The sequence below is a fragment of the Manis pentadactyla genome, chromosome 13 (assembly GCF_030020395.1).
Source record: "Manis pentadactyla isolate mManPen7 chromosome 13, mManPen7.hap1, whole genome shotgun sequence".
Taxonomy (NCBI): domain Eukaryota; kingdom Metazoa; phylum Chordata; class Mammalia; order Pholidota; family Manidae; genus Manis; species Manis pentadactyla.
The window spans coordinates 94,366,660-94,390,635 of NC_080031.1; the positions used below are offsets into that span (position 1 = coordinate 94,366,660).

The window sequence follows — 23,976 nt, forward strand, 5'->3', positions numbered from 1 at the left end:
CCTGAGTGGCTGGTGGCCCTGGACAGCGGCTTCAGGTGCCTGGGCTGCTGCCGGGTTTTCCCCAGCTTGGAGGTCCTGCAGGACCACGTGGACAATGCGGTCCGTGAGGGCTTCAGCTGCCGGGTTTTCCATCGCATCTTGGCTTGGCTGAATGACAAGAAGGAGGAGGCGAAGGAGAATCGATGCACGATCATTTAGATGGTAGGCCAAAGAACACTTCGGCAGGAAGACATCCTCCTGCGAGTACATAGACTGTTTCAGGCCCTAGGAAAGTGGAAGGGAAGTAGTCCAGACTCTACTGAGGGCCTTCATCTCTTAGCAGCCATGATACCCACTTTGGTTAAATGTATCCACCACCTTCCCTACATACATATCTGTGTTATGCTTTGATATCATATCCAGAAACAAATTGCCAAGATCATTGTAAAGATTACTTACAAGGGAAACCCCATCAGGCTATGAGCACACTTCTCAGCAGAAACTTTACAGGCCAGAAGGGAGAGGCATGAAATATTGAACATACTGAAACAGAAAGACCTTCGATCAAGAATCCTCCACCCAGCAAGATTATAATTTAATTTGAAGCAGGGGTTAAATAATCTCCAGGTGAAGGAAGGCTCAAATAATTTGTAACAACAAAACCAGCATTACAGGATATTAAAGAGATTGCTGTAAATGAAAACGTTCCTAAGGCTAAATAGTTTTGATTAGGACATCTAGTACATAAAGGGTGGAGGAAGAAGAAGGAAAAAAAGCACTTTTAGGCTGTGTTTGAAATACAGCAATCAGCAACTTAATATAGACTGTCATATAGTAAGGAAGCTATCCTTGAGCCTTTGGTAACCACAAACCTAAAGCCTGTAATAATAATAGATACAAAAAATTTAAAAAAGAGAAATCCAGCCACAGCACTACAGAAAACCATCAAATAACAAGAAAAGAGAGGGGTCACGGGAAGATGACGGCGTGAGTAGTTCAGAGGAAATCTCCTCCCCAAAACATATATATTTATGAAAATACAATGAATACAACTATTCCTAAAAGAGACACCAGTGGATGCAGTACAACAGCCAGGATACATCTACATCTGTGAGAACTCAACATCACACGAAGGGGGCAAGATACAAGCCGTGGCCAGGTGGGACCCAAACGCTCCCCCACCCCAAAACCCAGCGGGAAGAAAGGAGTCAGAATGGGGAGGGAGTGAAAGCCCAGGACTGCTAAACAACCAGCTCTAGAAATCTGCACCCGGAGCGCAGACACAAGGTGCACGGGGTGCTGGATATTAGAGAAACAGGAAACCAAAACCTGTGGGCAGGTCCCCGCAACAGGCACCCCTAAGACAAAAGAAAACCTAGTGCTTTCTGCAAGTCTTAAAGAGACAGGGACCCCATAGCTGGACGAAGTTGTCCCGGCACACTTAGCCAGCAGCTGGGAATCCTGGGGAAACTTAGGCACCCTAAACCCTGGGGAGGCAGGGCAGCTCTGAAGCCCCTCACAGCACTAAGCAGCCTGCCAGTCGTTCCTCCAACTGGCGTGGACCCCAACACACCGGCCCAGTAGAGGGAGAGTGGCAGCGTGTAGCAGCCACTCCAAGTTAGTTCAAATAACACGTGAGAAAGGATCTGAAGAGGCAGACCTAACCAGTCTTCCTGAAAAAGAATTCAAAATAAAAATCCTAAACATGCTGACAGAGCTGGAGAGAAATATGCAAGAGCTATGTATGAAGTCCGGAGGGAGAGTACAGACGTACAGAGGGAGATTACAGAAGTGAAACAAACTCTAGAAGGATTTATAAGCAGAATGGATAAGATGCAAGAGGCCATTGATGGAATAGAAACCAGAGAACAGGAATGCATAGAAGCTGATGCAGAGAGAGATAAAAGGATCTCCAGGAATGAAACAATATTAAGAGAACTGTGTGACCAATCCAAAAGGAACAATATCCCCATTATAGGGGTACCAGAGGAAGAAGAGAGAGAAAAAGGGATAGAAAGTGTCTTTGAAGAAATAATTGCTGAGAAATTCCCCAAATTGGGTGAGGAAATAGTTGCTCAGACTACGAGGCACACAGAACTCCCGAGAGACATGACCCAAAGAGGACAACACCAAGACACATAATAATTAAAATGGCAAAGATCAAGGAAAAGGACAGAGTATTAAAGGCAGCCAGAGAGAAAAAAGATCACCTACAAAGGAAAACCCATCAGGCTATCATCAGACTTCTCAACAGAAACCTTACAGGCCAGAAGAGAATGGCATGATATATTTAATGCAATGAAACAGAAGGGCCTTGAACCAAGGATACTGTATCCAGTACAATTATCATTTAAATATGAAGGAGGGATTAAACAATTCCCAGACAAGCAAAAGTTGAGGGAATTTGCCTCCCACAAACCACTTCTACAGGGTATCTTAGAGGGACTGCTCTCGATGGGAGCACTCCTAAAAAGAGCACAGAACAAAACACCCATAATATGAAGAATGGAGGAGGAGGAAAAAGAAGGGAAAGAAATAATCATCAGACTGCGTTTATAACAGCTCAATAAGCGAGTTAAGTCAGACAGTAAGGTAGTAAACAAGTTAACCTTGAACCTTTGGTATCCATGAATCTAAAGCCTGCAATGGCAATAAGTACATATCTTTCAATAATCACCCTACATGTAAATGGACTGAATGCACCAATCAAAAGACAGAGTAACAGAATGGATAAAAAAGCAAGACCCATCTATATGCTGCTTACAAGAGACTCACCTCAAACCCAAAGACATGCACAGATTAAAAGTCAAGGGATGGAGAAAGATATTTCATGCAAACAACAGAGAGAAAACGGCAGGTGTTGCAATACTGGTATCAGACAAAATAGACTTCAAAATAAAGAAAATAACAAGAGATAAAGAAGGACATTACATAATGATAAAGGGCTCAGTCGAACAAGAGGATATAACCATTATAAACATATATGCACCCAATACAGGAGCACCAATATATGTGAAACAAATACTAACAGAATTAAAGGAGGAAATAGAATGCAATGCATTCATTTTGGGAGACTTTAACACACCACTCACTCCAAAGGACAGATCCACCAGACAGAAAATAAGTAAGGACACAGAGGCACTGAACAACACACTAGAACAGATGGACCTAATAGACATCTATAGAGCTCTACATCCAAAAGCAACAGGATACACATTCTTCTCAAGTGCACATGGAACATTCTATTCTGGATGTTCCATCCAGGTCTCAAAAAGAACCTCAGTAAATTCCAAAAGATTGAAATCCCACCAACCAACTTTTCAGACCACAAAGGTATAAAACTAGAAATAAATTGTACAAAGAAAGCAAAAAGGCTCACAAACACATGGAGGCTCAACAACATGCTCCTAAATAATCAATGGATCAATGACCAAATTAAAATGGAGATCCAGCAATATATGGAAACAAATGACAACAACAACACAAAGCCCCAACTTCTGTGGGACGCAGCAAAAGCAGTCTTAAGAGGAAAATATATAGCAATCCAGGCATATTTAAAGAAGGAAGAACAATCCCAAATGAATAGTCTAATGTCACAATTATCGAAATTGGAAAAAGAAGAACAAATGACGCCTAAGGTCAGCAAACGGAGGGACATAATAAAGATCAGAGAAGAAATAAATAAAATTGAGAAGAATAAAACAATAGAAAAAAATCAATGAAACCAAGAGCTGGTTCTTCGAGAAAATAAACAAAATAGATAAGCCTCTAGCCAGACTTATTAAGAGAAAAAGAGAGTCAACACAAATCAACAGAATCAGAAACGAGAAAGGAAAAATCACGACGGACCCCACAGAAATACAAAGAATTATTAGAGAGTACTATGAAAACCTATATGCTAACAAGCTGAAAAACCTAGGAGAAATGGACAACTTCCTAGAAAAATACAACCTTCCAAGACTGACCCAGAAAAAAACAGAATATCTAAACAGACCAATTACCAGCAACAAAATTAAATCAGTAATCAAAAAACTACCCAACAACAAAATCCCCGGGACAGATGGATTTACCTCGGAATTTTATCAGACACACAGAGAAGACATAACACCCATTCTCCATAAAGTTTTCCAAAAAATAGAAGAGGAGGGAATACTCCCAAACTCATTCTATGAAGTCAACATCACCCTAATACCCAAACCAGGCAAAGGCCCCACCAAAAAAGAAAACTACAGACCAATATCCCTGATGAACATAGATGCAAAATTACTCAACAAAATATCAGCAAACCGAATTCAAAAATACATCAAGAGGATCATACACCATGACCAAGTGGGATTCATCCCAGGGATGCAAGGATAGTACAACATTCGAAAATCCATCAACATCATCCACCACATCAACAAAAAGGACATAAACCACATATCATCTCCATAGATGCTGAAAAAGCATTCGACAAAATTCAACATCCATTCATAATAAAAACTCTCAACAAAATGGGCATAGAGGGCAAGAACCTCAACATAATAAAGCCATATATGATAAACCCACAGCCAACATCATACAGAACAGCGAGAAGCTGAAAGGATTTCCTCTGAGATCGGGAACAAGACAGGGATGCCCACTCTCCCCACTCTTATTCAACATGGTACTGGAGGTCCTAGCCACGGCAGTCAGACAAAAAAATACAAGGAATCCAGACTGGTAAAAAAGAAGTCAAACTGTCACTATTTGCAGACGACATGATATTGTACATAAAAAACCCTGAAGACTCCACTGCAAAACTACTAGAACTAATACTGGAATTCAGCAGAGTTGCAGGATACAAAATTAACACACAGAAATCTGTAGCTTTCTACATGTTTCTACGAACAATGAACGAACAGAAAGAGAAATCAGGAAAACAATTCCATTCACAATAGCATCAAAAAGAATAAAATACCTAGGAATAAACCTAACCAAGGAAGTGAAAGACCTCTACCCTGCAAACTACAAGACACTCTTAAGAGAAATTAAAGAGGTCACTAACAAATAGAAACTCATCCCATGCTCCTGGCTACGAAGAATTAATATCGTCAAAATGGCCATCCTGCCCAAAGCAATATACAGATTCGATGTAATCCCTGTCAAATTACCAACAGCATTCTTCAATGAACTGGAATAAATAATTCAAAAATTCATATGGAAACACCAAAGACCCTGAATAGCCAAAGCAATCCTGAGAAGGAATAATAAAGTGGGGGGGGATCTCACTCCCCAACTTCAAGCTCTACTACAAAGCCATAGTAATCAAGACAATTTGGTACTGCCACAAGAACAGAGCCAAAGACCAGTGGAACAGAACAGAGACTCTAGACATTAACCCAAACATATATGGCCAATTAATGTACGATAAAGGAGCCATGGACATACAATGGCGAAATGACAGTCTCTTCAACAGATGGTGCTGGCAAAACTGGACAGCTACATGTAGGAGAATGAAACTGGACCATTGTCTAACCCCATATACAAAAGTAAACTCAAAATGGATCAAAGACCTGAATGTAAGTCACGAAACCATTAAACTCTTGGAAGAAAACATAGGCAAAAACCTCTTAGACATAAACATGAGTGACCTCTTCTTGAACATATCTCCCCGGGCAAGGAAAACAACAGCAAAAATGAACAAGTGGGACTATATTAAGCTGAAAAGCTTCTGTACAGCAAAAGACACCATCAATAGAACAAAAAGGAACCCTACAGTATGGGAGAATATATTTGAAAATGACACATCCGATAAAGGCTTGACGTCCAGAATATATAAAGAGCTCACACGCCTCAACAAACAAAAAACAAATAACCCAATTAAAAAATGGGCAGAGGAACTGAACAGACGGTTCTCCAAAAAAGAAATACAGATGGCCAACAGACACATGAAAAGATGCTCCACATCGCTAATTATCAGAGAAATGCAAATTAAAACTACAATGAGGTATCACCTCACACCAGTAAGGATGGCTGCCATCCAAAAGACAAACAACAACAAATTATCATGTATATAAATGTTGAATCACTATGTTGTACACCTGAAACTAATGTAATGTGATACTGTGTGTCAACTACCCTTCAATAAAAAATTATCTACAATAATAATAATAATAATAATAATAATCCAATCAAAAAATGGGCAGAGGAGCTGAATAGACAGTTCTCTAAAGAAGAAATCCAGATGGCCAACAGGCACATGAAAAGATGCTCCACATCGCTAATCATCAGAGAAATGCAAATTAAAACCACAATGAGATATCACCTCACACCAGTAAGGATCACCATCATCGAAAGACAAACAACAACAAATGTTGGCGAGGTTGTGGAGAAAGGGGAACCCTCCTACACTGCTGGTGGGAATATAAATTAGTTCAAAAATTGTGTAAAGCAGTATGGAGGTTCCTCAAAATGCTCAAAATAGAAATACCACTTGACCCAGGAATTCCACTTCTAGGAATTTACCCTAAGAATGCAGCACTCCAGTTTGAAAAAGACAGATGCACCCCTATGTTTATCGCTGCACTGTTTACAGTAGCCAAGATATGGAAGCAACCTAAACGTCCATCAGTAGATGAATGGATAAAGAAGATGTGGTACATATACACAGTGGAATATTACGCAGCCATAAGAAAAAAACAGATCCTACCATTCACAAGAACATGGATGGAGCTAGAGGGTATTATGCTCAGTGAAATAAGCCAAGCGGAGAAAGAGAAATACCAAATGATTTCACTCATCTGTGGAGTATAAGAACAAAGGAAAACTGAAGGAACAAAACAGCAGCAGAATCACAGAATCCAAGAATGGACTAATAGTTACCAAAGGGAAAGGGACTGGGGACAATGGGTGGGAAGGGAGGGATAAGGGTTGGGAAAAAAGAAAGAGGACATTACAATTAGCATGTATAGTGCATGGGGGACACGGGGAGGGCTGCGCAACACAGAGAAGACAAGTAGTGATTTTACAGCATCTTACTATGCAGATGGACAGTGACTGTGAAGGGCTATGTTGGGGGGACCTGGTGAAGGGGGGAACCTAGTAAACACAATGTTCTCTCTGTAACTGTACATTAATGATACCAGAATAAAAAAATATAAAAAAATAAAAAATAAAGAATGGACTAATAGTTACCAAAGGAAAAGGGACTGGGGAGGATGGGAGGGAGGGGAGGGATAAGGGTGGGGAAAAAGAAAGGGGGCATTACGATTAGCATGTATAGTGCGAGGGGGGTACGGAGAGGGCTGTGCAACACAGAGAAGGCAAGTAGTGATTTTACAGCATCTTACTACGCAGATGGACAGTGACTGTGAAGGGGTATGTGGGGGGGACTTGGTGAAGGGGGGAGCCTAGTAAACATAATGTTCTTCATGTAATTGTAGATTAATGATACCAAAATAAAAATAATAAAAAAATAAAAACCCTATTAGTTAAAAAGTAAGGTTCTTAACATACTGTTTAACAAACAGACAATAACTCAGCTCACCTTGGGAGCAAAGCAGGCAGTCTTGAGTGACATGCTTCCAGACCAGGAAACTGCTGTCCTTGGAGGAAATCAGAGCAGTAAATTTCTTGTAAATAACCCAGAAAACTAATAAGAAACTTAGTGTCTCTTCAAAGATTAATATTTTTGGACCGCTTAGCAGGTGTACATCCCTAGGCCTTTGTCTCTCAACCACCCATAAAACCCCTAGACAACGCACCAACCCGGGGCTCTTTTGTCCCCTCCTGGTGTGAGCCAGTAGCTCTGTACTCTCACTTTATCTCTAAATAAAAGCCTCTCACTTGCTCTCCTACCTTGAGTGTTTGTGAAGTTCATTCTTCAACTCCACAAACAAGAACCCTGGCATCAAAGGGGCACAAAAATTTTCAATCATAATGTAGGCTGGTCACAGAGAATAAAGCCAGTGATTCTGTAACAACCTTATCAACATAAGTTGATAGTATCTGTGCTAGTGGGAGTAAGGATTTAATAATATGGGTAACTGTTGAACCACTGTGCTGTATACATGAAACTAAAATAAGAATGAATATCAATAAAAAGGATTAATAAAACTAAAGCTTGTTCTTTGCAAAAACTAATAAAATAGCAAACCCACAGCAAGAATAATCAGGAAAGAGTATAAACAACATTAGGAATGAAAAAGAATAGCTATCACAGACTTAAGAGTTTTTTAAGCAAAACAGATTACTCTGAGCAACTGTATGCAATCCATATGAAAAGTTAAATGAAATGGAACGTTTCCTAGAAAAATGGTTTGCCAAAACAAACTCGAGAAGAAATGGAAAATCTGAATAAGCCTATAAAATAAAGCAAATCAATAGTTACTCTACTCACAAAAACAATACCAAAACACAAGGCCCAGACAGTTGAAGAGGCTGTTCTGTCTTAGTACAATGTTTCAGAAAACAGGAAAGAAGGAAGGGAAAACTCTTCAATTGATTTCATGATACCAGTAAACTCTTAAATGACAGACAAGAAAATTATGTGCCAATCTCACTTAACGAAAATAGAGAAAAAAATTCTAAATAAAATGTTAGCAAATCAGACTTTAGAAGGCAGTATCTCATGACCTCAAGAGCACATCCCAGTAACACAAGTGTAAATAAATTCTAATCTAATCTTTTCATGTAAATCACCACATTAACACATCAAAAAAGAAAAATCTGTGATCACCTCAGTAGATACAGAAAAGGCAATTGATAAAATTTTTTATACCCAATTCATGATATTTTTTTAATATCTTAACAAATTAGAATGGAAGGAAACCCCCTAGGAGATAAATCAGTTTTTAGAATTATCTCTAGTAATGCCCCTTGGGTGCCACTACTGGCATGTGAAACTAAGCAGGTAGAGAGTCCGCCCAGTGCCTGCCCGGCTGCATTCACTCACTGCTGCTGACCACAGGCTGCTGTGTCTCCTCTTCTTCCCTGTTCTGAACAAAACTTCTTGGGCTTTGTCCTACACCTGCCTCCCCACTGGCCATTTGCTGGGGGTGTGGTGGTCTGGGTTTGTCTCCTGATTTCATAAATCAGAGATGACACTGACCTCCATCAGGACCTGAAGGAGAGCCTGCGCATCACCACATCTGGAATTTGATCTGAAGATGGTGACTAGATGTGACCTAGTGTGTGTCCCTACATGTGGGTGAGGAAGATGAAATAGACATTTGGCAAAGATGAGGGCAGACTGTGGCAAAAATTGCCTGGCTGTTCACAAACCTTTCTTCTTCCTTCTGGGCACAAGGGGGTACTAGAGAATCCAGCCTTCTTCACAGTTACACGTGGTGAGATGACTGAGTCCTGCTACTGGAATGAAGGCATACGTGGTGCGCACCACTTCTGCCCTGACTCATAAAATCCTATACGTGACCCTCCACATTCTTTCGTACGCTAGGAAGCTACTAGATGGAAAAAACTTGGGTCCCTTCTGTGATCGTTTAAAGAACTGACCACTCATCAGAACTACAGGATTCGACACTTAAGCAAGCAAGAAACTTATTTTTGGGGACAGAGATTGAGATTTTGATGCCTGTTGTAGCAGCTAGTATTATCTTAATTAATAGAAGTAATTAAAACCTACATCAGACTTAAGGTGAAATGTTAAGCTTGTTCCTTTTACAGTCAGCAACAAATGAAGCCTGTTCAGTGCCCTCCCCTTTCAGTGGGTGCTGGAGGCCCTACCAAGTACGGGGATGTGATTGACTGGTGGGTATGGATGGATGGGTGGGGGGGGTGCAGACAGCGTAAGATTGAAAAGGAAAAACAAAAATGTCATTATTTATTGTGTATGTAAATATGTAGAAAATCCGAGAGTTTCTAAAGACACACTATTAAGAATGATTTTTTAACACCTTCCTTTGTTGACAGATAGTAACTGCACTACTTGAGGTAAGGATTTAATAATATGGGTAACTGTTAAACCACTGTGTTGTATACTTGAAACCAGTATAACATTGTATATCAATAATACTTCAAATAAAAAAAAGAATAAGAGACTGGAGATTTTGACAACCAATACAGAAACGTCACTTGTGATCTGATATAATAGCAACAAACAATTAGAAAATGTAATCTTTAAACAATGCATAATTTATAATAGCACAAAAAACACAAGGTATTAAAGAATAAATCTAACAAAAAGGTATGCAAGCGTTTTATAGAGAAAATACTATGCTTACCAAAGACACTTAAAATACTTATATAAATAATTAGATGTTATGTTCATGACTAGGAAGGCTCAATATCCAAAAGATAAAACTTCTTCCCCAAATTAATCTATAAATTTCATGCCATTCCAATCAAATCTAATCAAATGCTAATGAGACCAAGAATAGCCAAGACAATATGGGGAGTTGGAAATGGTAGGATTGATCTTAAGATTTCTTACAAAGCTATAGTAATTAAAACAGTTGTATTTCTACAGGGATGAATAAATACACCAATGAAACAGAGTAGCAACGAAGTCAAAACAGACCTACATACAAATGGGAGCCAGATACATACCACAAGAGGAAGTCCTCAAAACAAATCAGGGAGAAAATACACGCAACTCAATCAACGGTTCTAAGACGATTAACTTTCCATATTAAAACATGATACAGTTAGAGTAAAAGTATAAAACCTTAAGAGGAAAACATAAAACATCTTGAAAATTCAGTGTAAGAAAACTTAAACAAGTAACTAAAAATACAAACCATTAAGGAAAGACAAATATATCTGACCGCAGAGGGATATATATATATTTGTACTTGATTGTGTATAGTAGGCACACAAAGAAATTCTGGAAGGATGCACAAGAAATGAGTAAAAGTGCTGGAGGGTTGACAGATGGGGGACAAGAGAGGAAATCATTTCCTTTATACTTAAGAGTATTGTTAACCATGTTGAGTATAGTACCTATTTAAAGGTACATTTTTTAACATCTATATACCAGAAGATACCATAAGCAAAGTGAAAAGACAAGCCATAATCTGAGGCAAGATGTTTATAGCCATATAACAAAGTATTCATATCCAGACTATTACTAAAGAAATTTATTACTAAACAAGAAAACACAGTCCAATAAAAACTGGGCAAAGAAATGAACATGCAAATCATAGAAGTGAAACCTGATGGCCAATAAAAAATTGAAAGGTTACTCAATTCCATTAATAATCAGGAAATGCTATTTAAGTTTACACAGCAATACAATTTCACCCTCCTAAGTGCGGGAGTAATTAAGTCCAGTAATACCCACTGTTGATGAGTGCTGTGGAAACAGGGACTCATACACTTCTAGTGCAAATTGGTACTACCACTTTGGAGAGCAATTTGGCAAAAACTAATCAAGTTAAAGATGTGTATATCCTGTAATCGAGGACTACAAATATAAGTATATACCCTAGAGAGACTCTAATGCATATGCAGAAAGAAACATTTAAAGAATGCTCATAGCACCACTGTATATAATAAAGACAAACTGGAAACAACCTAAATGACCATCAGCAAAAGAAGAAATTGTGGTATATTCACAGCGTGGAATGGTAAGTGATAAATTAGAGCTACATGTATTAACATGGATAAATCTCAAAAACAAAGTTGATTCTATATCTTGACTATTGTAAATATTGCTACAATAAATACAAGATAAGGAAGTAATATAAGTGTCCATCAGTAGATGAATAAAGAAGAAGTGGCACATATATTCAAAGGAATATTATTCAGCCATAATAAGGAATGAGCTCTTGCTATTCGTGACAACATGGATGGACTGAGAGGTGTTATGCTGAGTGAAATAAGTCAGACAAATACCACATATGATTTCACTTGTACGTAGAATCTAAAAAACAAAACAAACAAATGAATAAACAAAACAGAAATAGACTAATAAACACAGAGAACACACTGGGGGATGCCATAGAGGAGGGGGGAGAGGAGGGGGTGAAATACATGAAGAGGATAAAGAGGTACTCACTTCCAATCAGAAAATAGTCATGGGGATGGAAGGACAGCATAGAGATTACAGCCCATAATATTGTAATTCATTTGCGTTTTGACAGATGGTAATAATGTACATAATTATTGAATCACTGTGTTGTATACTGGAAACCAATATAATAATGTATAACAACTATATTTCAAATTTTAAAAAAAGGTTGAGGAGGGGAAAAAAGATGGTGGCATGAGAAGTTTGGTGGAAATATTCTCCCAAAACCACATATATTTTGAAAATATAGCAAGTACTACTATTCCTAAAACAGTGACCAGAAGTAACAGTACACCAGTCAGTCTACATCTGGGAGAAGCGAACATCTCACAGAAAAGGGTAAAGTAAAAAGCCGCCACCCAGCAGGACCCGAGCACTCCCCCGACCCCAGCTCACCAGTAAGAAGAAGAGAATCAGAGTGGGGAGGGAGTGGAAGCACAGGGCTGCTAAATACCCAGCCCTAGAAATCTACCCTGGGAGCACACACCCACATTGCAGGGTGCTCTGGGAGATTAGAGGGGCTGAAAACCAAAGTCAGAGACTAAGACTGTGAACAGGTTCCCACAACAGGCTGCGCTGGGACAAAAGAAAAGCAGGTGCTTTGAAAGACTTCTCAACAGTCAGAAGAAGGCTGCTAAAGGGGCAAGGGTTTAGCAGAAGGAACAGGTGGACAAAATCAGCCTGGCACACTCAGCCCAGCAGGTTGGGAACCTTCAGGAGCTTCAGGGGCTTCATCCCCCAGACTGGCAATGCAGCCCCAGGTCCCTCACTGCAAAAAAGCAGCTGCCACTCTTTCCTCCCTGCCAGTGCCTGCACACAATCCCACTGTCCATGCCATTGCTGGAGACAAGCTGGAGAGCAGCCCCGCCTACAGCAACTACAGTTTAACACAAAGGCTTCTCCCTGCGTGTGACTAACTGGCCCAGACAGTGGAGACAGGCACAGGAAGTGGGAAGCACGAAAGGGCTTTGCCTTTCCTGCAAACAACCGCATCACTTGCCAGCAATGTCCGCCATCTCCCTAGGCCATCCCAAGGGCCGCCATCCCAAGGGCCACTAGCCAAAGGCAGCTTAGGGGATCAACCTAGAGGCCACTCCCTGTGCGTGGCTAACTGGCACAGACAGCAGAGGCAGGCATGGTGACCGGGAGGCGTAAAAGGGCTATGAACTCGTGGCAGATTCCCGCGCTGGTCACCTGACACCCCTGCCATCATCTTAGGCCATCCCATGGGCCTCCATGCCCACGGCACCTTAAGGGATCAATGCAGAGGTTGCCCCCTGCACACAGCTTACCGGCACAGACAGCAGACACAGGCACTGTGACTGGACCAGGAAGCAGGAGAGACTTTGTCCTCCAAGCTGACACCCAAACCCACACCACTCGCATACGATGACTCCCATCGCTCCAGGACTATGAAAAGGCAGAAGAATCCTCTTCAATCTAAAATCCCTGAAACACCAGAAAGAGGGCTCGGTGAGACTGAAGTAACCAATCTTCCTGAAAAATAACACCACAATGTTGCTAATGTGAAATCTGAGCATAAGATTGTATACCAATGATACCTTAATAAATAAATAAATAAATAAATAAATGAAACAAAGTTGAGTTGAAAAGTACATTACATATACATATGCACAATACGATGTCATTAATATACAGTTTTTAAAACATGGGAAATATAATACATTGTCTGTTGATACTTTCATATGTAATGATTGCACAAAAACATGATAAAGATAACCAAAAAAACCCCATCAGGGGTTTCCTTAGGAGTGGTAGTGAAGAGCACAGGATAAAGGAAGTCCATGTAAAAGACTTCAACTGCATCTGTGACATCCTACCTATTATTTTTTAATCTAAACGAAATGTGGCAAGATATGGACATTTGACAGGCCAGAGTAGTAGATAACAGGGTACATCAGGCTTCGCTATACACTTCTCTATTCTCTTCTATACAATGAACACATTTTTAAAGTTAGATGCAGACTGTAAATAATTTAAGGATTTTGAAAGAATTCCATCCTCTGCACTTTACTATATATCCTATTTTGAAAAATTAACTCATTGCTATACTTATTATTATTTAAAGGGCAACTAACCAAGTATATACCATAAATTGTAATAATCTATTCTTTAATACAAATATGGCTCTGCTCTGGATGTGGCTATAATTTTCTAAACTTGTTTTTAATAAACAAAAATTTGTTTCAAAATTCAGAAAAGGAAAGAAAAGAGAATAATGAAGTTTCAGTTTCAAGATGATAAAGTCAATTAAGGCTACAGCCTTCTCCTCCTGCAACAAATCCACAAAAACACTTGCAAAATCTTTCAATAACCAATATATACTTGTATTCAAAACAAGAAAGGAAACCCTAGTTGACCACAAAATGTGAGAAATCCCTGAAAGACAAAAAAGGGAGAGATTGAGAGAGGGAGTTAGACGGGGAGAGAGAGAGAAAAGGAGAGAAGGAGAACTGAGAGAATGAAGAGGGATGCCATTGGCCCACATATAAAACAATGCAGGTGCCCCCAAAAAAGAAAATAGTGGCAAAACAGAAGATGCTTCATGCTCACGGTAGAAAAGCAAGCCAGACAAGGCTTGGGTCACTGGTGACTGACTAACAGGGACGCTGAAACAGGAACACAGACGTAACCCTGCACCTCCCCACCTCCATCCCCAGTGAGCCAAGAGTCAGCAAGAAGGAGTGTGCCTCCAGGGAGGAGCGATGCATGTGATGCTTGTCTTTTAAAGACAAGGTGGTAGCCCAAAAGGACACTAGTGGAAAGAGAACCAGGCTCCCCCCTGCCCATCGGCTCAGCCCCCCCGATACCCTTCCTGATACAAGCAGCAGTGGCGGTTCCCACGCATTCTGACAAACACCCTGTGCAGACAGCAGACAGACACTACGGGATGTACAACTAAAGGTAAGTGCACAGTGACGGGCCACCCAACAGCACGACCGTGGGGGAGAGACAAACTTAGTAAATAGGAAACCTAACTGAAAGGGAATAGAGTTAGTAGAACAATTCGGACAGGATTTTTTATCCTAAGAATATTTTACATACTTCGAAAAATAGGAGGATAGCAAATTAAGAAGAAGGTTATGAAAACACACCAATCTAAATAAAAATTGAGTTGTTGATAGTAAAAAAACTCAATAAAAGGGCTGAGTTGCAGAATAGACACACCTAAACAATGAACCAGAGGCCAGAAACACTTTCAAAACAGGGCACCAAGGAATAGAAAGATAATAGAAAGTACATAAGAAATCTCATGAAAAATAAACATTAAACATCTTCCACAGCTGAAGATAGATACGTGTCTGCAAAATGAAAGGACCCACTAGCAATAAAATGAATACATCACCCACACATGTATACACCAGCCCTACCAGATACACATTGTAAAGCCCTCTGATAAAACAGCATGGTACTATGCCTGCCTAGCCGGACGGGCCAGTGGAACAGAAGAGCCAGAAATATGGAAATGCAGCCAACATTAAGGCAGTAGCTCAAATTGGCGAGGAAAGGAAAGAATGGTGACGGCACACTATACAGTCACAGAAAAGAAGGCAAAACTCGATTGGTTCCTCACACCAAAGCCCAGAATAAATTCCAACCTGATCAAAGGTCTAAAAATAAAAAGCAAAACCACAGAAGTATTAGGAAAAAAAATGGGTGAATATCCAGCAGGACTGAAAAAAAGTGTGGAAAACGTTCCTTACTACAACTCAGATCCAGAAACAAAGAAAAAACTAAGACTACAAGTCAGACTTTTGTGACAAAAAAATCAATAGCTCCTATGTGCTAGCACTAACAAATTATAATACATAGTAGGAAAAGAAAGGCATCAGTACATGATGTACTTGGAATATAACTGATAAGAAATGTGCAAGAACAAACCCCCTTTCCTTTGTTAAAATGGTATATAAGCCCCTGAGTCTAATTGCTTGTGTAAATTTTATTACTTTTCTGTGCATATACATAATAAAAGTTGTGGGCTTTTCCTCCTGTTAATCTGGCATGTTAGTTTAACTCACAGGCCCCAGTCACGGAATCTAAAGAATAGGGAAAAATCTTGCCTCTCTGACACAGTGGTGATTCCTAATTTCACAGACAGGAGGTTGGAGCTCAGAGAGGTAGCAGTTGGAGACTGTGAATTGCAGGAAAGGGGCAGTGAAGACACATCTGAAATAAGCCTGGGTGTTTTGGAGCTCTGTGCCTCAGGAAGGCAGCTGCTCAGAGCATATGCACGGCATACCTGGCTTTCACGGTCTCTGTTTCTTTGCCCCTTGTTCAGCCTTCCAGGTGATGTGACTCAGGCCAGATACTGAAGAGGCATGAGACCAGGACCTAAGATAAGCCCCCTATGCTTTTTCATCCTGATCCCTTCATTTTGTCTCTTCTGTACAATGCACACCCCCTCTAGCCTGAGGGTGTGGGCTATGAAGGCCTGGGGTCCAGCCTCCCTTTACTCAGCCACAGGTTTAGCCTTTGGGTCCAGGGGTTGTGGAGGGCTCTGGCAGGGAGCTTTGTCCCTTAGCAGACAGATGGCTGCAGCTTCCCTGGCTCTGCAGGAATCTGAGTGGGCCCATCTGCTCCTACATCGCTCCAGCAGCATGGGGGACAGAACTTTGCCAGCCCCACCTTGGGCAGTGAGCTGGTCCAGAAGTCTGCAGGGGTTGTGACTGGCCAAGCTGCCTGGGAAGTTAAAAACCCTCTTTAGCTTCTCATTGGACATCACTTCCTAGATGCTGTTATTATAGGAGGCGTTCAGTCTGCTTGCCATTTAGAGTTCCTCAGCCTCTCTGTCCAAGGTAAGCTCAAGGCTTGGGGTCTGGAGCAAAACTGGTTGAACTTTGAAGTGATGCTCATCATGGCAATAGTAAATAATAGCCCATGTGGGACAGGCACTGCTCTGAGAACAGCAGTTCTCAAAGGGGTCCAGAACTCTGAGGGCTGTTGAGACCCTCCCAGGGGACCCATAAGCCCAAACAATTTTTATAATAATATTAAGATGTCCTGTGCTTTTATCACTTTTATTCTCAGAGTACAGTGTGGTTCCCAGGGGCTACTGGATATTGCAACAAGTCAAAGGCAGAAGTGGATATGAGAATTCCAGTCTTCTGTGAGCCATTAGTGAGATGCAAAAACGTGAAGTGAAGCAAAGCCTTTCTTTTCATGGAATTCTTTTGTTTTGGAAAATGTGTTATTTTTCATTGAAAATGTTGCCATTAAAAAAAAAAAAAGAAATGTGCAAGAAATAGTACAACTATAAGACTTAACTAGAAGATAATAAAAAGTGACCTAACTGGAGTGAGAACTCATTTTTGAGAAGAGAAGATTATAGCAAAGTTATCAAATCTCTCTCAAATAACCTATAAAATCGATGCAATTGCAATTTTAATATCAACAAGATTTTTCAAGGAATTGTAGAAGGTGATTCCAAAATGCATATGAAAACATAAATACAAAAATCACTTTGGAAAGAGTTTAGCAGTTTCTTACAAAATTAAACATAGTCTTACCATATGATCCAGCAACTGTGCTCCATATTTACCCTCAGGTGTTGAAAACTTATATCCACATAAAAACATGCCCACATATGTTTATAGCAGCTTTATTCATAACTGCCAAAACTTGGAAGAAACCAAGGTGTCCTTCTGCAGGTCAATTAATCAGACATTAAGAGAAGACATAATAACCATTCTCTAGTTTTCCAAAATATACAAGAGGAGGGAATCCTTCCAAACTCATTCTATCAAGCCAGCATCACTCTAATACCAAAACCAGGCAAATACACCAAAAAAGGAAAACTACAGACCAATATCCCTGATGAACATAGAGGCAAAAATACTCAACAAAACATTAGCTAACCAAATTCAAAAATACATCAACAAGATCATACACCATGATGAAGTGGGATTCATCCCAGGGATGCAAGGATGGTACAATATTAGAAAACCTATCAAAATCATCCACCACATCAACAAAAAGAAGGACAAAAACCACAAGATCATCTCCATAAATGCTGAAAATACACTTTATAAAATTCAACATCCATTCACAATAAAAACTCTCAACAAAATGGATATAGATGGCAAGTACCTCAACATAATAAAGGCCATATATGACAAACCCACAGCCAACATCATACTCAACAGTGAGAAGCTGAAAGCTTTTCCTCCAAGATCAGGAACAAGACATGGATGCCCACTCTCTCCACTTTCATTCCACATAGTTCTGGAGGTCCTAGCCACAGTAATTAGACAACACAAAGAAAAAAAGGGCATCCAGATTGGTAAGGAAGAAGTTAAACTGTCACCTTTTGCAGATGACATGATATTGTACATAAAAACCCTAAAGAATCCACTCCTAAACTACTAGATCTAATATATGAATTCAGTAGTTGCAGGATACAATATTAAAACACAGAAATCTGTTGCATTCCTATACACTAACGATGAACGAGCATAAAGAGAAATCAGGAAAACAATGCCATTCACAACTGCATCAAAAAGAATAAAATACCTAGGAATAAACCTAACCAAGGAAGTGAAAGACCTATACTCTGAAACTACAAAACACTTACGAGAGAAATTAAAGAAGATACCAATAAATGGAAACACATCCCATGTTCATGGATAGGAAGAATTAATATTGTTAATATGGCCATCCTGCCTAAAGAAATTTACAGATTCAATGCAATTCCTATGAAAATACCAATAGCATTCTTCATGAACTGGAGCAAATAGTTTTAAAATTCATATGGAACCACAAAAGAATCCGAATAGCCAAAGCAATCCTGAGAAGGAAGAATAAAACTGGGGTCATTACACTCCCCATCTTCAAGCTCTACTACAAAGCCACAGTAATCAAGACAATTTGGTACTGGCACAAGAACAGAATAGACCAATGGAACAGATTAGAGAGCCCAGATATAAACCCAACCATACATGGTCAATTAATATATGATAAAGGAGCTATGGACATGCAATAGGGAAATAACAGCCTCTTCAACAACAGGTGTTGGCAAATCTGGACAGCTACATGCAAGAGAATGAAACTGGATTATTGTTTAACCCCATACACAAAAGTAAACTCAATATGGATCAAAGACCTGAATGTAAGTCATGAAACTATAAAACTCTTAGAAGACAACATAGGCAAAAATCTCCTGCATATAAACATGAGTAACTTCTTCCTGAATGCATCTCCTCCAGCAAGGGAAACAAAGCAAAAATGAACACATGGGACTACATCAAACTAAAAATCTTCTGTATGGCAAAGGACACCATCAACAGAACAAAAAGGCATCCTACAGTAAGCAACATATCCAACAAGGGGTTATCATCCAAAATATATAAAGAACTCAACATGCCTCAACACCCAAAAAGCAAATAACCCAATTAAAAAATGGGCAGAGGATATGAAGAGACAGTTCTCCAAAGAAGAAATTCAAGTGGCCCACAGACAAATGAATAGATGATGCTCCACATCACTAATCATCAGGGGAAAGCAAATTAAAACCACAATGAGATATCACCTCACACCAGTTAGGATAGTCAGCATCGAAAAGACTGAAAACAAATGCTAGCGAGGATGCGGAGAATCCCTCCTACACTGCTGGTGGCAATGTAAGCTAGTACAACCATTGTGGAGAGCAATATGGAGGTTCCTCAAAAAACTAAAAATAGAAATACCATTTGACCCAGGAATCTGACTCCTAGGAATTTACTGAAAGGATACAAGTTCTCAGATTCAAAAAGACATATGCACCCTTATGTTTTATCATAGCACTATTTACAATAGCTAAGATAGGGAAGCAACCTAAGTGTGCCTCAGTAGATGAATGAATAAAGAAGATGTGGTACATAGACACAATGGAATACTATTCAGCCAGAAGAAAGTAAGCAATCCTGCCACATGCAACAATATGGATGGAGCTTGGGGATATTATGCTCAGTGAAATAAGCCAGGCAGAGAAAGACAAGAGCCAAATGATTTCCTTCATTTGCAGAGTATAATAAAAAAGAAAACTGAAGGAACAAACCAGCAGCGGATTCACAGACTCCAAGAAGGGACTAGCAGTTACAAAGGGGAGGGGCGTGGGAGGGTGAAGGGGATTGAGGGGTATTATGTTTAGTACACATGGTGTTGGGGATCACGGGGAAAACAGCGTAGCACAGAGAAGGCACATAGTGGACTCTGGCATCTTGCTCCACTGATGGACAGTGACTGCACTGAGGTATGGGTGGGGACTTCATAATAAGGGTAAATGTAGTAACCACATTGTTTTTTCATGTGAAACCTTCATAAGAGTGTATATCAGTAATACCTTAATGAAAAAAAGTGGAAAAAGAAAAAAGCTATGTTGGGATTTTGATGGGAATGTCATTGAGTTTAGACTGTTTGATCCTGTCCCAGCGCTCTTGAATCTCTCTTCTGGTTTTTTGTTTATTTCACTACTTTTTTTCTTTGTATTTCAGTTTAGGTAACTTCTGTTGCCCTATCTTCAAGTTCACTGACTCTTCTTTCAGCCATATCAAGTCTACCTATCAACCCATCAAAATGATTTTGATCTGTTACCATGACTTTTCTTTTCTAGGATTTCCATTTGACTCCTTATAGTTCTCATCTCTGTTGAAATTCCCCATCTGTTCACTCATGTTATCTATCTTTTCCTTTAGAGCCTTTCACATATTAACCATGGTTACTTACATTTCCTGTCTGATAGTTTCAACATCTGAGTCATCTTGCATCGAGTTTATATTTAAAGTTGTGGAAATTTGGCAGAAAAAATTCAAGCTGGAAAAAGCAATGTCCAGTTTCATGTCCATAGTATGCTTCCATTTGCTTACAAAAGGGAGGAATATACAGGTACACAAGCGTCTACTTGTATAAACACGGGATATCTTTAGAAGGATGCTGGGCTTGGAGAACTGGAGGTCTTGAGCTTGAGGGAGTTTCACTTTTCAATGTAAACTCTTTTGTACCATTTGAATTCTTTAAATGTAAAAAAAAAATAAAACCAGTTGTTGAAAAAAAAAGTAAAGGTAGAACTTTATTTTACTTCAAAGTGAAGAAGAAACGTTATGTTGAGAATATAGAATCAGGAAGTGTTCCATAATGTCTTGCTTTTATCCTTGGAAAGTTTTTTACAAGATAGAATTATTAAGGGTAGACATCACTGAATGTACAATATATGAGGGTGTCTCTGCAGGTAAGCTTTTACTTTCACAAAAGACCTTTTGGGAAATTAAATATCCTATAATTAGATAGCAACATAACTTCTTAAAAGAAAAAGCTATAATCATTTAACACAGATATGAGTTATCACCATCCCAAAGGTATACACCAGAGATTTACAAATGTTTGTGAATCTTACGAAACCTATGGACTCTTTCCCCTCCAGAGACAGACACATAAACACCAATTTACACATAATTTCAGGCAGTTACAGGATCCCTGAAATACATTCCTGAATCTCAGTTGAGCGGGGCTAATTTAAGTTACTAAGGATCATAAAAACAATGCCTCAAGTTTTCATTCAAAAGATAGGCACTGAGGATATGATCGCTACGCAAAAATTTACTGACGGGCAGAGGGCATAAGAAATCTCTCTCTCACTCACACACACACACACACACACACACACACACACACACACACAGAGACACAGCAATGACTGGAAGTGCTAAATAAATGGTGCAACAAGAGCTTATAAAAGGGGTAAATGAAAGTCAAGAAAGGTTTCCCTGAAAAAGTGAAAAGTAAAGTAGAAGTATGAAATGTAATAATGAGAGGAAAAAGCTTCAGGTAAAAGGAACACCACGTGCAAAGGATCTGTAGGGTGCTGTGCTAGACGGTGGAGGAAGGCCAGCGCAGCTGAAGTACAGAGACTGAGGAGGATGTGGTATAACAGAAGGGGAGAGACTGGCCTTATTTACACTGCTCTTCACCAAAACCAACAGAGCTACCAACTAGGTTTCAAGAAAGGAGTGCAGAGGTCACATGATTAGATTTCTGTTTTGAAGACAGCACGCCAGCTGCACTACAGAGATCAGATTAGAGGTGGTGAAGTCAAGCAAAAAAATAGCTGGGAGTCTAGTACAGCAGTTCTGGTGGGAGATACAACCTAGACTAGGATAAGGGTGGTGATTAACAGTAATGCAGAGATCTGAAAGGTAATAGTGAATTTGAACTCTTTTTCAAATATTTTTTCCCCTTGAAATTACTTCTTTTGCCAATTTTCTATGATACATTCTCTTAATTTTCAAGAGCTATTTTATAGTAATGTCATTAGCTGTTTATGTCATATTTGCTGTATTTCTTTTTTATAAGTGGTTGTTCTATTTTTTTCCTTTGGCATGGTCTTCAGTTTTTCTGTAGATGTATCCATATTTTTTTCCCTTTCTAGTTTTTCTTTCATTCGTTTTCAATTTCAACACCTTCCCTCCTCTCCACTTTTTTCTGCCTTTTTCCCTCAACCTACATACTAGAACATGTAAAATTTACTTCAATGTAGGATGTGTATAGTTCCTAATACATAAGTTCATTCAGACATCCAGCAAACATTTACAGAGCACCCACGTTGTAGGGAAGAGACATATACACAAAACAGAGAAAGTGTTTCCAAAGTAGAAAGCACTCTGGTTGCACATAGAACAGACACCTAGCTTGGACTGAGAATTAGTCCGGACTCCCTGAAGGTCAAGGTCAAATTTTAACTATTCTGAAGGAGGGGCCTGGAAACTAAGTGGGAGAAAAAAGAGCCTTAAATGAAGAGTAGTAAATGACTAATATTCCTACTCTCAGAGTAATTTCAGAATTGAGCAGGAAGCTCACTAGTATTTTCCATGAATTCCCAAGGATATCATTCCAGGTAAGGTCTCAGACTATCTCAGAGGTAATCTAATGGTAAGAGTCCACCAAATGTTTTCTGGAACCAGCACAAGCTTAATGTATGCTTAGGAATATATACAAAATGCCCTCACAGTTTCCCTTTTCAATATATTTCATATGAAATCTAGGCTTAAAACCTACCATCAAAGCAATAACATATTTCAGGTTTATCTCCTACTTCATCCAACGAGTTCCCATCAGTAGAGAGTTATCTATCCCTACACCTTCCAAGAGGCTTCCTACTGCCACCTCTTCCCTGCTTATTCCAGTCCCTCTGCCTGGAATGCCCTCTTCCCCTTCCCTAATCACCAACTGTGATTCCTGTGTAAGATCCTTAAAAACCAAAAACAACTGTCACTCACCTCATTTTGCTCGGGGCATTATTCTATATCATAGGTGGATGTTTCCTACCCTTTCCTTTCTGAGTGTGGCTTGCCTGACTACTGAAACTGTCAAACACAACTACATAAAGTATGAACAGTGGCTTACTCACGGGCAGACACTTTCATACCCACTGAATAAAGATAACAAAAAACTTCCTTGGCTGTAGCCGTGAGATCCTCATTTGATCCTTGCTTTCCCAGATTACTTTAGGTCTTCAGATAACTTATGACTTCCTTGAATAGAAGCGGAAACTGGAAAAACCATAGGCGCAGAAAGGGCAGCCTCTTGATATTGACACGTTATGGTGGAGGTGATGAGAGCAAATGCCTGATTTAAGGCTCGATTTACGAATGAGGGAGAGAACTGGATATAGCATGTATAAACAGCTTTTTCTTAAAATTTCACTGTAAATGGAAAGAAGACATGCGGTAATGAACACACATAGTTAAAAACGATACGGTCTCATTCAAGATCAGCCATGTATTAGGAATAACCTACAGGTCTCAATCCCGCCCTTCACTCACGGCAGTCAATCAAAGGCAGGCAATGCGGAATGAGAGTTTTTTAATTGTTCAGCACTGTGCACTTTACATACTCCAGTTAACATACTTCTCACAACCTTAGGAGCAAAGTATCACGAGCTTCGTTTACAAACAAGGGCACTGAATACAGAGACTAAATCATCTTCCCAAAGACCCACACATAAAAAGTCATGGGGC

General features: G+C 39.7%; 1 long non-coding RNA gene across 1 annotated transcript; it reads right to left on the minus strand.

Annotated features, from left to right (window-relative positions):
• Positions 1-6: 6 nt before the first annotated feature.
• LOC130680402 (uncharacterized) lies at positions 7-21,561 on the minus strand. The gene is made up of 3 exons (XR_008993399.1): positions 20,830-21,561; positions 13,261-13,417; positions 7-147 (listed from the first exon to the last, which is right to left on the minus strand). It is a non-coding gene; the product is annotated as an uncharacterized LOC130680402 (long non-coding RNA).
• Positions 21,562-23,976: the final 2,415 nt, after the last annotated feature.